Here is a 14,472-nt window from a genome sequence, read left to right on the forward strand (position 1 = left end):
AGATGTCAAGCATGAATGATTATTCTCTCGCCTATTAAGTGCGTTTCTAGGGGTGTTTGAACTTGCGTTCTTCTCCTAACAGTAATTGGAGTTACTTACCATTCAATCAATACTTTTTTGAATCTTATGTCCTTTTCGTTTAATTTGCACCACCTAATATTTAAAATCTGATGTCCTTTTCTTCAACTTGCACCACCTGAACCACTTGATAATTAAAACTCAATTAGTCCCAACTAATGTTTGCCATGTGGTCCACCAATAGGAAATGCTTTTCAATTATAGATTTTTCGTTCACAAAATGCTAATGTTATGTCCACCATTATTGGTATGGACTTATTTTTTTGTTGAGACCAAGTGAAAATCCAATTAAACTAGCTAGAAAGCCGTGCGTTGCGCATAAATCGTATGCATAAAGCTTTTAATTATTTTAGTAGGGAAAAATATTGGAAATACCGAACTAAATAGTTATTAGAAAAAACAAATTGAGACATTAAGAATTATGGAAAGAGAAAGTTAAACAAATAAACCAATCTATATAACTATAAGTTATATATATATATATATAATATTCATAACTAATTTTTGTTGATGTAAACCAACTAAAATTGACGTAATTTATTAAAAAATATATCCTTACATAAACGTCTCTCAACTACATATATTCATATATATATATATATATATATTCACAAATAAAATTGATGTAATTAAGTATAAGATAAATGCATTTTTACATAAACATTTATCAACCAAATCTTATTGATATATCACATTAAACGAACATATATGAGAGTTACCTATAAAAAAAGTTTCTTGATATAAACGACTGATATATTTAAGATATTGTGCAAAAATTACTTTCTTAATATAAATGACTAATACATTTAAGAAATGGCTAATTACGTAAAAAAACACGACCTTTATTCAAATTCTCAATTCTAGTACGACTTTTCGAAAATAATACAAAAATGCATGACCTTTTATTTTAGTCTTAAATTAGCACGCCGCTAAATATTTCGTCAATTCTAACGGTATTGGCTTATTAGACATTAACGGTGCCACGTGTTGCCATTTTTTTCGATGAGTGGGCTCCATAATTTTTATTTAATAAAAATAATGCTGAAAAAAAAATGAAGGGGAAGGGTCTCCTGAAGACATCACAAAGGTCAACGATGACCCCGATTAGGTGGGCGGTGGCCGCAATCTAGGGCACCATCGCTGACCCACCAACCCCCCTCCTCTCTTTGTCTTCAACCGACCCTTTCCTTCCCTTTTTCTTAATTTTCAGAATTAATTTTATTAAATAAGAACATATGGGGTCCACTCATAGAATAATATGGCGACACGTGGCACTGTTAATGTCTACTCAGCCATTACCGTTAGAGTTGACGGAATATTTAACGGCATGCTAGGTTTAAGACTAAAACGAAAAGGTCGTGTCATTTTGTGCTATTTTCAGAAATGTCATGTTAGAATTGAGAATTTGAATAAATGTCGTGCTTTTTTATGTAACTAGTCTTTTAAGAAACCATGTTAAAAAATATATCATGCATATTAATGGTAGAAAGCTCTATTTAATAGGGAATCATATATTGAAATTACGTCATTGAAATTATTAAAAATTAAAAAATATAAGGTGATGATGTGTTAGCATGGGAGGAATTAGAATTTCGATGACGTGGCAGCATGAGAAAAGGCGATTTCAATTTTGATGAGGTGGCAGTTTGAGAAGACAGCTCGAGAGTTTGTTATTATAAATATATATATTGATGTGAGTGAGTATAGACTTTTTTTTGTATGTATCCTGGTACCCAATGGGTCCCGTTAAAAAGTTCGAGCTGTGTAGACCTATTAAGGGGGTAAAATTGTCTCAGCATGGATTTTTTCTATTCTCAAGACTCGAACTTAAGATCTTGTTTAAGGGAATTAAGTGTTGAATCGTTTGAACTAACCTTTGTTGATTGAGCATGGACCTTTTCTTTATTTTTTTTTTTAATTACAAGGTCTGCATCCACATAAGGGGGTTACTGGCATTTGGTTTGCAAGATAAGAATAAAAGAGCTAGAATCGGCAGGAATTAGGATTGAGGAGTCAATGATAGAAATCGTAATTCAAAACCTTTTTTTTTTTTGTTTATTTGGATATCAGATTAGAGAGAGAGTGAAATTTACGTGGCGTTTATTTTAATTTAATCAAATAAGTGTTTAAAAGTTAATTAAGTAGAAAAAAAAAGGAGGAAGAGGGAAAAATGAGAGATGAGAATATAAACTACTTAATAACTAGTTGGTATCCGCGCGTTGCGTGGTAATCTTTTATCAATTTTTGTACGAAAGGAAATACGTAATCATCTGATTAAGATAGATGGAAAAAATATCGAAAACTATATATTCACCTAATAGACATAATAAAAATTATATACTGTGCGCAAGAGAATCAAATAAGTGAAAATCATGATGATAAGCAAATACTTATGCGAGTCTTATACAAATACAAATAACATATATATCAGCTACTAAGAGATAATAATCTTGTAATATGTAAGAAGACTTGTAGATATTATATATGGTTTAGAGTATCAGAAAAACTATCGAGAGTCGATAGATGACGTATAAAATAAATATTTTGGTTGCCTATTTATAGGATATTCAGCTTATTGAGAGAAGCAAGTATCTCGAGGAATTTTTTTCAATTGTTGAAAAAACTTTTAGTTTTTCAAAAGATTTGTGTTTTGTATGTTACACATACAAATAATATGGATACGTATATAAAATAAATTGTATGTAGTTCAAACGAAATATAGTGAAGATGCATTAATTTGGAAATGAAAGGTTGACTAACGAATTGAGCCGGGGGTTGTATGATTAGGGTTATGTGATGGAATCACGTCCACGTTTTGGTTTTTATATATTATAATTGATTATTTGAGTTAAAAATTACTTAATGACTAAGGATGTGCTTGTTTCCACTTAATTAAATAAATATTTAAAAGTTAATTACAAGTTAGTTATAAGAGAAAATGAATGTAAAAAAAAGAGAAAAATGAGATATAAAGATCTAAACTACTTAATTATCAAATAAAAAGTCATTTAATGAAATAAATACAAATTTTGACTTAATAAAATAAGTCATTATTCACTTACTGGTACTTTATCTCTTGTAAATTTTTTTCACCATTATTCATCCCTCCCTTCTTCCTCTACATTTCTTCGCTTAACTAATTAAGTACTTAATTTTTTAAGTACTTAATTTATCAAACACCATCTAAATAAAAAAAAATTGACTTAATAAAATAAATCATTTTTTATTTATTAATATCCTAAAACCTTTCTTAAACATATTATCATCCGTTATCATTCCTCCCCAATTTCTATACATATATTATCTTCACTAGGGAAACCGTCTTTAACTGACCAGCCCAAGGTTCACGGTCCCTCTAGCTGGGCTCACGAATTCAGCAAAGATCACCCTGGAGTCTAGCCATATTGGGGCTCGCAGCTTGCAAGGCAAGCCTTTTTCGAGGCAGATCTCACTAGCTAGACTAGATCCGGCTACGTCAGGGTCATGTATGGTTTCATTTGCTCCAGAACAGCAAGGATTCATTTTGAAAGATCGAGTCGGGGTAGCAACCATGTTGGAGGAGATGGCAAACCTCGGCGAAGATGCAAGGATAAATTGAAATGTCAAAGAGTAGGCAATGTTTAGATGCTGAGAGATAGAGCAGGATAAGTGGCCGTAACTATAACAGTCCTAAGGTAGCGAATTCATTGTCAGGTAAGTCTGACTCGCACAAAAGGCATAACGATCCGGGCACTATCTCGGAGAGAGACCCAATGAAATATACATGTCTATGAAAGTGACCAAGAGAGCCGCCTTCGCTTTTGGCGTTCCTTCGTAGATCTCCGGATTTAACCCATACAGGAAGGTCCACTCTCCTCTGTCTCACTCAAGTGAATTGGTTTCCAGAGAATTCCGCCGGTTTGACTTAAAAAGTCATTATCCTGTGTTTGGTGGAGAGACCAGGATTTGATACCGATCAGGACAGGACAAAATATTGAATTAATGAAATAATCCTGCTTTAGGATTGATCCATACCAGGATGATTAATTCATATGAAAGGACGAAAATATCCTTACTTTCTCTTCAAATTTACGAATGATGCCATGCACTTAATCAAATAGTTAGTCTCATTTAGATTTTATTTATTAGTAGGTACTAACACCTGCGTGATATTGTGGGCCAAAAACCACGTTCATTAACTAGCTCTAAAAATATAAAGCCAAAATAATTAATATTTTATTTTCTCCCTTTTTATAATAAAAAGAACATAATGGAATTAACTTAAAACATAAATGGTAGGTGTATACTATGTTATTTTTTCAGAATTGCATGACATTTATTCTTTTTTTGGATAAGTGTGCATCTCATTTCGATCATGCTATATAATCAGACTTCATTTAATTTGTAATACCATTATTATTTGAATATAATTTTTTTTCAGCTCCAATACTATCTTTATAATTTCACATATTTTACTATTCCAAAAGGTATTTTATGCTTAATAATTTGTACTTAATTTTTACGTACCATTCGTTCACATTAGGATAAATGTCCAAAAAGATCACAAACTTTACATTTTTTTACGTTTTATCACAAACTATATTTTTGACTAAAAAATACACGAACTTGGCATTTTTTTAATGTTTTATCACCAATTATATTTTTTGGCTAAGAAATACACGAACTTTTATTTTTTTTGTCCTATTTAACATCCGTCCAAATTTCATCAGTTTTGCTGACGTGACCATTAAAAGATGGCACGTAGAAGACGGTCACTAATGGTGACTGATGTGCCAAGCCACGTTATCCAAAAATATTAAATAATTTGAAGCTTAGGCAGCTGTAGGTAGGGAGGAAGGCCGCAGCCTCCATAACTGCCACCAATGAACCTTCATCAAAGAAGCCATCAAATCCTCTACGTGCTTTGATCAAAGCATAAAGGTCTTAATCGAGTCTTCTAGGATTCGATCAAAATCACACAAGGCTTGATCAAAGTATCGAAGCCATAGTGGGTTCAATTCAGCCCTCTGTCATGCACATAGAGGGCTCCATTGAACCGCATGTGACTTTGTTCAAGTCCATGGCGCTTTATCTTTGCTGTTATCTTCAGTCTCTCTATTGACTCTTTTTTTTTCGAGCACACAACAACGTAAATGGCCCTCTGTGATGCTTCTCGAGCCCTTTGTGCATATAGGGATCAAGTTGCGATGATCGAGCCCTTTGAGGCTTTGACCGAAGTCGGAGATCAAGCCCTGTGTGATTTTGATTGAATCCTAGAGGACTCGATTGAGGCCTCTATGCTTTGATGAAAGCACGCAGAGACTTCAATGGCTTCTCGATGAGGTTTCGTGGGAGGCAGTTACGGAGGCCACTGCCTTCCTTCCTACCTCCGGCTGTCTAAGCTTCAAATTTTTTAATATTTTTTAGAACATAACTCACTGCATCAATCACCATTAATGACAGTTTACCACATGTCATCTGTTAACAGTCACATTAGCAAAATTAACAAAGATTTGGACGGATGCTAAATGGGACGAAAAAATAAAAGTTCATGTATTTCTTAACAAAAAATATATTTTTTGTGATAAAATGTAAAAAAAAATGTAAAGTTTGTGATTTTTTTGGACATTCACCCTTCCATTATAACTAATTTTAGCTTAGTTCTTTATTTTCATGTCTTTGATATAATTTATTTGTCTTTTTAGGTTTTAAATTAAAAAATTACACATTATTTTCATAGAAAGAATACTAACTAGATAGTATATATTGAAGTATGATTGAAAGTAAAAATGTTAAAAAGAAAGTCAATAATATTGCAATACACTCAAGAATATAAATATAATCAACATCAAAATTATTGTAATTCAATATATTTGGAAAAAAATAGGACATGCTTTCTCCAAAATTCTTTTAGATGATGAAAAGAACAGCAAAAAAATGATGAAGGGTATACACTATGAAGGAGAAAATGTTAAAAGAATAAAAATATAAAGTGGATTCTTTGACAAACTACATATGTACCACTTAATTAATCTTCTATTGCTACATTGAAGTAGGTTTGCTTTAATGATTTCAAGAGTTCCTTGACAGACAATATATTATTTCTAGATAAATGAGTACATTGGTTAATTGAAAGTATGAAAAAAAATCTATCAACAATGAAAACATATGTACATAGATTATATTAAAACAATTGTAATTTAACTTTTTTTAAATATAAATAGCACATGTTCTATTTTGAAATTACTTATCAAGAAAATTTGCTTGGAAAGGGTAGAGAAAAATGTTAGGATTATAATTAAACATATTCGAAAATATTAATTGAATAAAATTGAAAATTATATAAGTTCACAGAACTTTTTAAAAATAAAAATATTTGACAGAAATTACCCCAAAAAAAAAAAAGCGAGATAGGACTAGTGGCCTTTGAGGTCCTCATGGACCTGTATTAGTATACTACAATAACTATAATAATAACTCCATTGTCACTTTTTTTCTTTACCCCTATGGTGTGCTCGGTAAATCTAGTGCTATGTTAACCACTCATATGCCAGTAGATGCTAGGTTGTGTCGAACCATATTTCAGCGTTAAGCTCGAATTGAGAATTGTAATGACTAGGTGACTGTGAAGGCAACTGAAAGGGGAGTCGGGCTCGACACCAGCCATCTATTTCAGCGAGGTCATCGGTGTGCCCAGGGGTCGCCGGTTGGGCCACCACCGTCCCTCTCACCCTATTGACTACCTCGCTGGAGAGTTGGTAACCGGCTTCAAGCCCATCTCCCTTCTCCCCTAATCTAATTTACTGCTCTTTTTTCTAATTTTTGTAAGTTTTTAATTTCAAAACGTGTTTTATTTTTTTCTGAAATTTGAAAAAAAATAGATTTTGGGACACTCAAGTCATTTCACATTTTATAAGAATAATATTAATCCTTGGAATTGAAATCCTCTCCTGTCCCCTTTATATCTCGGCCTTTCCTATCGTCCAAACGCAGTCTTGGGGTTTTTGGATAATTCAGAGAGAGAGAGAGCGAGAGAGAGAAAAAAGCCTCTTTGGAAATACCGAAACGGCGGCCCAATCCCGGGCCCATAAGAACAATTCAAATCCGGTAAACCAAACGGCCATGGGGAAAAGAAAGGGACAGAGAAGACTCCACGTATGATAATTTAGTCCACCGTCCTATATTTATCCCCCGTCGACAATACAACCTTCCTTTACATAAGATAGAGCACGAAATGAATGAATGGGTTAATTTTTGCAAACCGATATAAATCATAAGTTTTATAACATAACATTTTCTTTGTTATTTTCAGCAATAAAGTGATATTTGTATTCACCACTTGAGATTAATCATTACTCATATATTAACTTGTCTTGGTCATGAAGTGCTTTTGATGGTTCTAGACCTTGCACTGCCTTAAACCCCGCCAAGTAATAATACAATTTTCTAACTCTGTCATATCTCATGATTGATAATTTGATGAAGTTTATATATGCTGCCTCACAAATTTTATACAATGTGAAAGGGAGGAAAACCAGAGTAATATACAGGCGGACCTTAGGCCAAATTCACGGAAATGGAAGATATTGACTCGAGTCAAGAATTATAATAGCCAATATAGGTATCCATATGCTAAGTGATGAGAGAAAATTTGATAGCACAAAATCTAAAAATGAAATGTGTAACTGATATATAATCTAAATATCCAAAATTTAAACCGACTATTTATCTGATATATTATTATTTCATAATTAATAAAATAGATCTCCAGTATTCCCCTCAAAATGAGGGGCTGCACCCGCAAAATGTCCTCTTGGATACAATAATCTTCAAAGAATCCAATCTGGTTCTGCTATTGCCGGAAACCATTGAAGTTGATATGTTGTATATGAAAATTTTGAAAAAGAAATCACAAACTTATATAAGTTTAAATTCAGCAACCTATTAGCTTAAGTTTTTGAGTGAAAATGGGTTTGGACCCGTATTAGTACGATTGAATTTCAATATAGTACTAGAGCTCAGGTTGCGCGTATGCACGCACTCCATGTATAGGCCCAATATTTCCGAGTATAGCCGAGAGTGTGCCTCGTGTGTAAGTTCCCCCTCGCTCGAGCACGGAAGATGAAGTTCGGATCGAGATCAATTATTGAGGGCGAATGTTTAAGGGCACGTGACAATGTATAGGCAGACACATTGCAGGTGAGGGCGGGGGTGTGGAGAGTATTAATCCCACATGAAAAAAATAAATCAATACTTATTGATTTATATGAGATTTGAGTACCAACACATTTTAGCTTGAGCTTTTAAGTGGAAATGGACTTGAACCCGTATAAGCCTAATGGTAATTCAATATGGTATCAGAATGAGTTACGCTTTTACTGAGCACGTGTGGGCTCACACAACGACAGATTCGGTTTTGAGGCAACTAAGAGTGCATTTCATGTTAATCAAGCCCAACAGTAGTTCGGTCCAGTTCCGACGTAGTTATATGCACACCTTTAGTTATGCCGAAGTGTGAAGCTCAATGCTAGTTTGATGTTTGTCCCTCATCGCCCGAGCATAGAAGAGGATGTCCGGCTCGTAGTCAGTTGTTGAAGGAGGGTGTTTAAGGACACGTGCACTTGTTGGACTACACTCTGCCACGTGAGAGTGAGCGTTGTAATATGTTATCCCACTGGGAAAATTTGAGAATGAAATCACAAGATTATATGAGACTTTGTCTAATAACCTATTTGCTTAAGTTTTTGGGTTGCAGATGGGTCCAAATCCATGTAAGACCAATTGGGAATTTTACAGAATTGGATTCCACCTTGTCGGTAAAGCAACTAATGCCCATTTTGGCACTCTAGGGGAGTGCTAGGCCAATTGGGGCAGGCCGAGCGGCCTGCTAAGGGCTACGCGACCCACCCCCTTTACTTTTTATTTTTTAAAAAAGAATAAAAAATCAGAGAGAGAAAGAGAGAGGATGAGGAAACAAAAGAAGAAGTGGTGGGCGCAAACCGAAAAAGAAAGAAAGAGAGAAGGAAAGATATTAAAGTGGTGAGTCTCAATCATTAAAGTGATTTTTTGCGGAATGTGGCACGTGCGGGCCCAACTTGGCACTCAGATGAGTGTCACCCATTGGACTTGCTCTTATATATCTTTCTAGCAAAACTGACACTTATTTGTTTTATATCATGTCGGCAAAGTGAATTTTTCATTGCTTCAAGGTGTCAACCCATTGGATTAAAGCCCATTGGACTAAAGCTGCAATGATACCATGAAAAATATTTTATAATGTGGAAGGTAGGAAAATGAAAGTAATACAGGTGGTGGCCGGCTCAAAGCTGAACTCAGGGACGAAAATAAAAGATACTGAGTATATAAAAATAAGTTGTTAAAAACTTGATTCTGACTATTAGAAACTTACGATTTTATGTTTTCACCATACATGGCAAGTCAACTTAGCATAGAAACATAAATTTTGTAGACTCGTGTAGAAATGCGATTTATCCAGTAAAATCAATAGAAACTCGATTCTACGAAATCAAATATTGAACTACTTTATTATTATCATTTTCATCCCAATTTAAGAGAGTTGATTAACTATTAAGATCTTACGGCTTTAAAAATGGAGAATTCATTTTCAGTTTTTTTTAACATCACTTTTTTTTATTTATGTAAAATCGACATTTAGAAATTAATAAAATGTTTAATTTGTCTATTTAAATTGATTCTCAATTTTACTTCATGTATAATTATAATTCACAAAAGCATATATAAAATTATTTTCAAAACACTATATTCATTATTTATAAAAAAAAATTATGATTCTATAATTCGATTCTAATTCCGATTTCATAGATCTCTCACCATTGCTACTTAGAAACTCAATTTTGACTGCCTTTAGAATGCCTTGAGATTACAATAGCCAACTAAGCTACTTGAGGTTGAGTGGTGATAGAAAATCGTTAAAATATAATTTAAACGATATGCCAAACTAGTATAAAATAAATTCTAACTAAATACCCAGAATTTAAACCGACCAGATATTTAATATATTATTTTATAGTAACAACAAATATACATTGAAAACTGTGTCTCACTTCAGTCATATCACGCTAATATGGTGACAGATACAACTGTTATGTTTCTGAATCACGTCCATCAAGAGATGTGGCCTTTTCTTACTCAAACAGGGAGAAAACCCGAGGCAATCTTGTGCTACCCTTCATATGATTCAACATTGCTTAAATTTCAGACCAAAAACCAAACATGATACAATTTTCTTGGGTTATAAATCAGGTGTGCATAGTAATCAAAGCCCTTCATACATATAGATGATAGACTCTCATTATAATTTATAAGCTGATGAGGACCCCGTTCCTTCTCAATATGGACCTTCGTACTACCATTGCCTACAGCACGAGGCCTTTAGGCCACTTTTGGTCGACTGACTAAGATTGAAAACAAAGAGAGGATGCGATGGGATTGAAAATCCTAAGGATTTTAAATAAATATCCCAATCAATTGTTTGATGTATACTAATATTTGGAATTGATATACAAAGGAGAAATGACCAATTTGACCCCTAGATAAATATTTTTAAATTTTTTCAAAAATAAATAACTAATTCAAACTGGAATTGATAAAAAAAAATTGAAACAAAAGAAAATTAATTTGCACAGCTACTGGAGAGGGTGGTGGGAGTCCCACGCCGGCCATGATCGCCTCGGCGAGGCAGCCGGTTGCCCCAAGAGCCGCCAATAACCTTGTCTGGGGTGATAGTGGCAGCCACCAAAGCCCTAATCAAGTAACTGGTGATTTCTATGACCACTAGCGACCTCGATTGGGACTTAGGTGCTAGAGTCCGGCCACCACAACCTCAATCTTATTTGTCCTTTTCTCTCTTTTTGAGTGAAGAGAGAGACGATTGTGAGGCGACGGGGTCTTACGCTAGCCACCATTGCCCCAGACGAGGTCGGCAACGATCCTTGGGGCCATTAGGTACCTCACTGAGGCGGTGGTGACTGGAATCGAGCCTCCACCGTCCCTCTCCGTTCTTCTCCATGTTTCTCAACTTTAATGGCAATTTTCCTAAATTAGACACAACATTATGAACAATTCTGTCAAAACATGAATAATTATAAATCCTAACTTAACCGACATCTCCCTATGGCTTAATATTATTCTTGCCTAGTCTTAATCCCATTCCCAGTCCTGTCTCTACCAGACGTAGGATTAGGACTTCAGAAATTCTATCCCCCTCTTATCTGATCGACGAAATGAAGTCTTACTGATCATACCCAGTGGTATGAGGTATGTGTCTGATAATTTTTTCGGTTGGTTCGCTGTTACTCCTACCCCGTGGTGTGATCATTTTCTGTCATGTGATAAAAGTGCGAAACTCAGCTGCACGGCCTCGATGGGGCCCATGGGCCTGTGAAGGCCCAGTTGTATCTTGGAGCTTTTCTGATGTTGAGTTCTTGATAATATGGTACATGTCGTGAAGCTTCTGCTGAGAATGCAGGGAGATCAGGGGGGAGGACGGTTCAATTATTGGGAAATTGAGGAGCAAAGGGCTTCCACAAGAACCAGTCACGTACTATTAATTAATGCAGTGTCTGCGACATCACAGCATACATTGCATCCACAAGCAACAGCCCGCACGTTCATTAAATATCGATATCAATATTGAAATTGATTGATGTTATGTATTAGCATGGCATCACTGAGACATAAAACAATTTTCAATGACCAACTGAATCATGTCATTCCCAGTCAGAGTATACGTTTCGAGGTATCGATCATCGGAATTCAGGGCTGCTACGCCATGCGTTCGCTGGCTCCAACTTCTTAGGTTGGTGCAGAGCATTCCTTATTTCCGGTCTAAATTCTTGGAAAATTTATGATATCTGTACGTACGGCTGTCATAGTCCGCAATCATGGTTCGAATGGGCCCGTCTTCCATACATTTTTCGGGAGCCCATTTGACGTCCAAAGAAATTAATGGAGTGGGTATCGAAGTGGCCCAGCCCATTAAATACTATTGCATAAAAAAAAAAGAAAAAAAAAGGAGGCTTTAATTGCGGTTTCTACATAATTGAAAACCTAGGGATCATTGGTCCACCAGAAAGTGAAAGGGTCGGGGAATAAAGTTCGAGAAATTTTATCGTGCCCTGTCCCTTGCTTAAAAGCTATTGCATCCTTCTGGGAGAGAGAGTATTGTAAGAGCGGGGGCGGTCCAACAGGTAACGTGGCATGGAGCGAAGTACTTTGAGGACACACCGTATGGCAGCTCCGGAAAAATTCTATAAAACCACCAGAAGAAAAGGGCAAATACTCAAAAAAGAAAAAAAAAACTACAAAACATCTAAATTAGATCTCTAATGGCAAAACGTTTAAAGTGGATCTCTATAAGGGCAGATTGAAAATGGCTTATGTTCGATTGGTTGTGGACTTGGAGGATGTGATATACATATAAAAGGTAGAAAATCTCACAAATAAAAAAAGGAAGAAACAAAGACGTGGTGATTGGTAACAAATAGAATGTAGCGTAGTGGTGCATGCGCTCACTTGATAATTTAAAAGTTTCAGGTTTGATATCCAATATGATTACTTGTGTCTCTTTATTGGCTATTGCAATTTCTATTTCATCGTATTAAACTCATATGCATTTTTATGTAATCGGAAAAGGGTAAATAGCACCGGTGGTCCAAAATGTTTTATAAATGTTTCATGATGGTCCAAAAAGTTTTTTTCGTTACATGATGGTACAAAATGTTTCAAAGTTGTTTCATGATGGTACAAACCGTCAACTCGAGCTGACGCCGTTAACATTTTGCTGACGTGGCGCGTCCTATGTGTTACTTTTGTTACGTGGAACCAATCATAGTGCACCACGTCATTTAAGACAAAATAAAATTTTAAAATGTCCAAAAAAATACAAAAAATAATTAAAAAAATACAAAAAAAGAGTAAAATTTTGAAAAAAAATAAAAAATATTTTAAAATTTTAAAAATTTTAAAATTATTTTTAAAAATTTTTAAATTTTTTTTAAAAATATAAAAAAAACAAAAAAAGAGTAAAAATTTAGAAAAAATAAAAAAAAATTATTTTAAATTTTGAAAATTTTAAAATTAATTTCAAAAAAATTAATTTTTTTTTAAAATTTTTAAATAATTTTTTTATTTTTAAAAAGGGTAAATTTTAATATTAAATTTTAAATTTTTATAAAATTATTTAAAATTATTTTTAAAAATAAAAAAATTGTTTAAAAAATTTTAAAAATTTTAAAATAATTAATTTTTTTAAAAATAATTTTGAAATTTTCAAAATTTTAAAATAATTTTTTTATTTTTTTCTAAATTTTTACTTTTTTTGTATTTTTTGTATTTTTTAAAAAAATTTTAAATTTTTAAAAATAATTTTAAAATTTTCAAAATTTTAAAATATTTTTTTTCAAAATTTTTACTCTTTTTTTTGTATTTTTTTGGACTTTTTAAAATTTTATTTTGTCTTAAATGACGTGGCGCACTATGATTGGTTCCACGTAACAAAAGTGACACATAGGACGCGCCACGTCAGAGCGTCAGCTCGAGTTGACGGTTTGTAACATCATGAAACAACTTTGAAACATTTTATACCATCATGTAGCGAAAAAAACTTTTTGTACCATCATGAAACATTTGTAAAACATTTTGGACCACCGGTGCAATTTACCCAATCGAAAAAAGACGTGGTGATTGGTTGGACTTCTTGTCTAATTCACATTTTCCTTCCAATTGCATATACTACTTAAGAAAACATGAACCTTCAATAAATTCTCAAACTAGTAGATATCAGCGTATTGTGCAACAACTTTTTGTCAAGTTTTGTATGATTAAAAATATATGATTAACACATGCAACATACAACATATACCACCAGCACGGTGGTCTAGTGGTTAAGCATCAACCACTCTACTTGAACATCACGAGTTCGAACCTCACTGAGGACGTAGAGCTCGGCATTATGTGGGTGTATTATGGGATGGTGGTGGCCGGCCCATAATGCTTGATCCAGTAGGCCTTGGACTTAATTCACTAGTGTGTTCAAGTTGAGCTAAAGTCTCAGCGAGCTATGACGAAATAAACATTCCGTGACGGTTAGGTTCCCTTAGTTGAGGCAGTAACAGCGAGTTCTAATAACCCGACCTAGTCTTTTATTTAGCGAAAGAAAAAACACATACAACATATAAATAAATTTAAACAGAAAAAAATTGTGTAATAAGAAACTACATATTTAAAAGTGGTGATGGCAAACAAATACATAATTTAATTATTCTATGAATAATATATATAGATTGATAATAATCTTATAACACAAATAGACTTGCAGTCGGAGAGTGGAGTTGCCCGAGAAAAACTCTAGTTAGTAGAAGAATGAGTTATCAA

This window comes from Punica granatum, chromosome 2 (genome assembly GCF_007655135.1).
Source record: "Punica granatum isolate Tunisia-2019 chromosome 2, ASM765513v2, whole genome shotgun sequence".
Classification (NCBI taxonomy): domain Eukaryota; kingdom Viridiplantae; phylum Streptophyta; class Magnoliopsida; order Myrtales; family Lythraceae; genus Punica; species Punica granatum.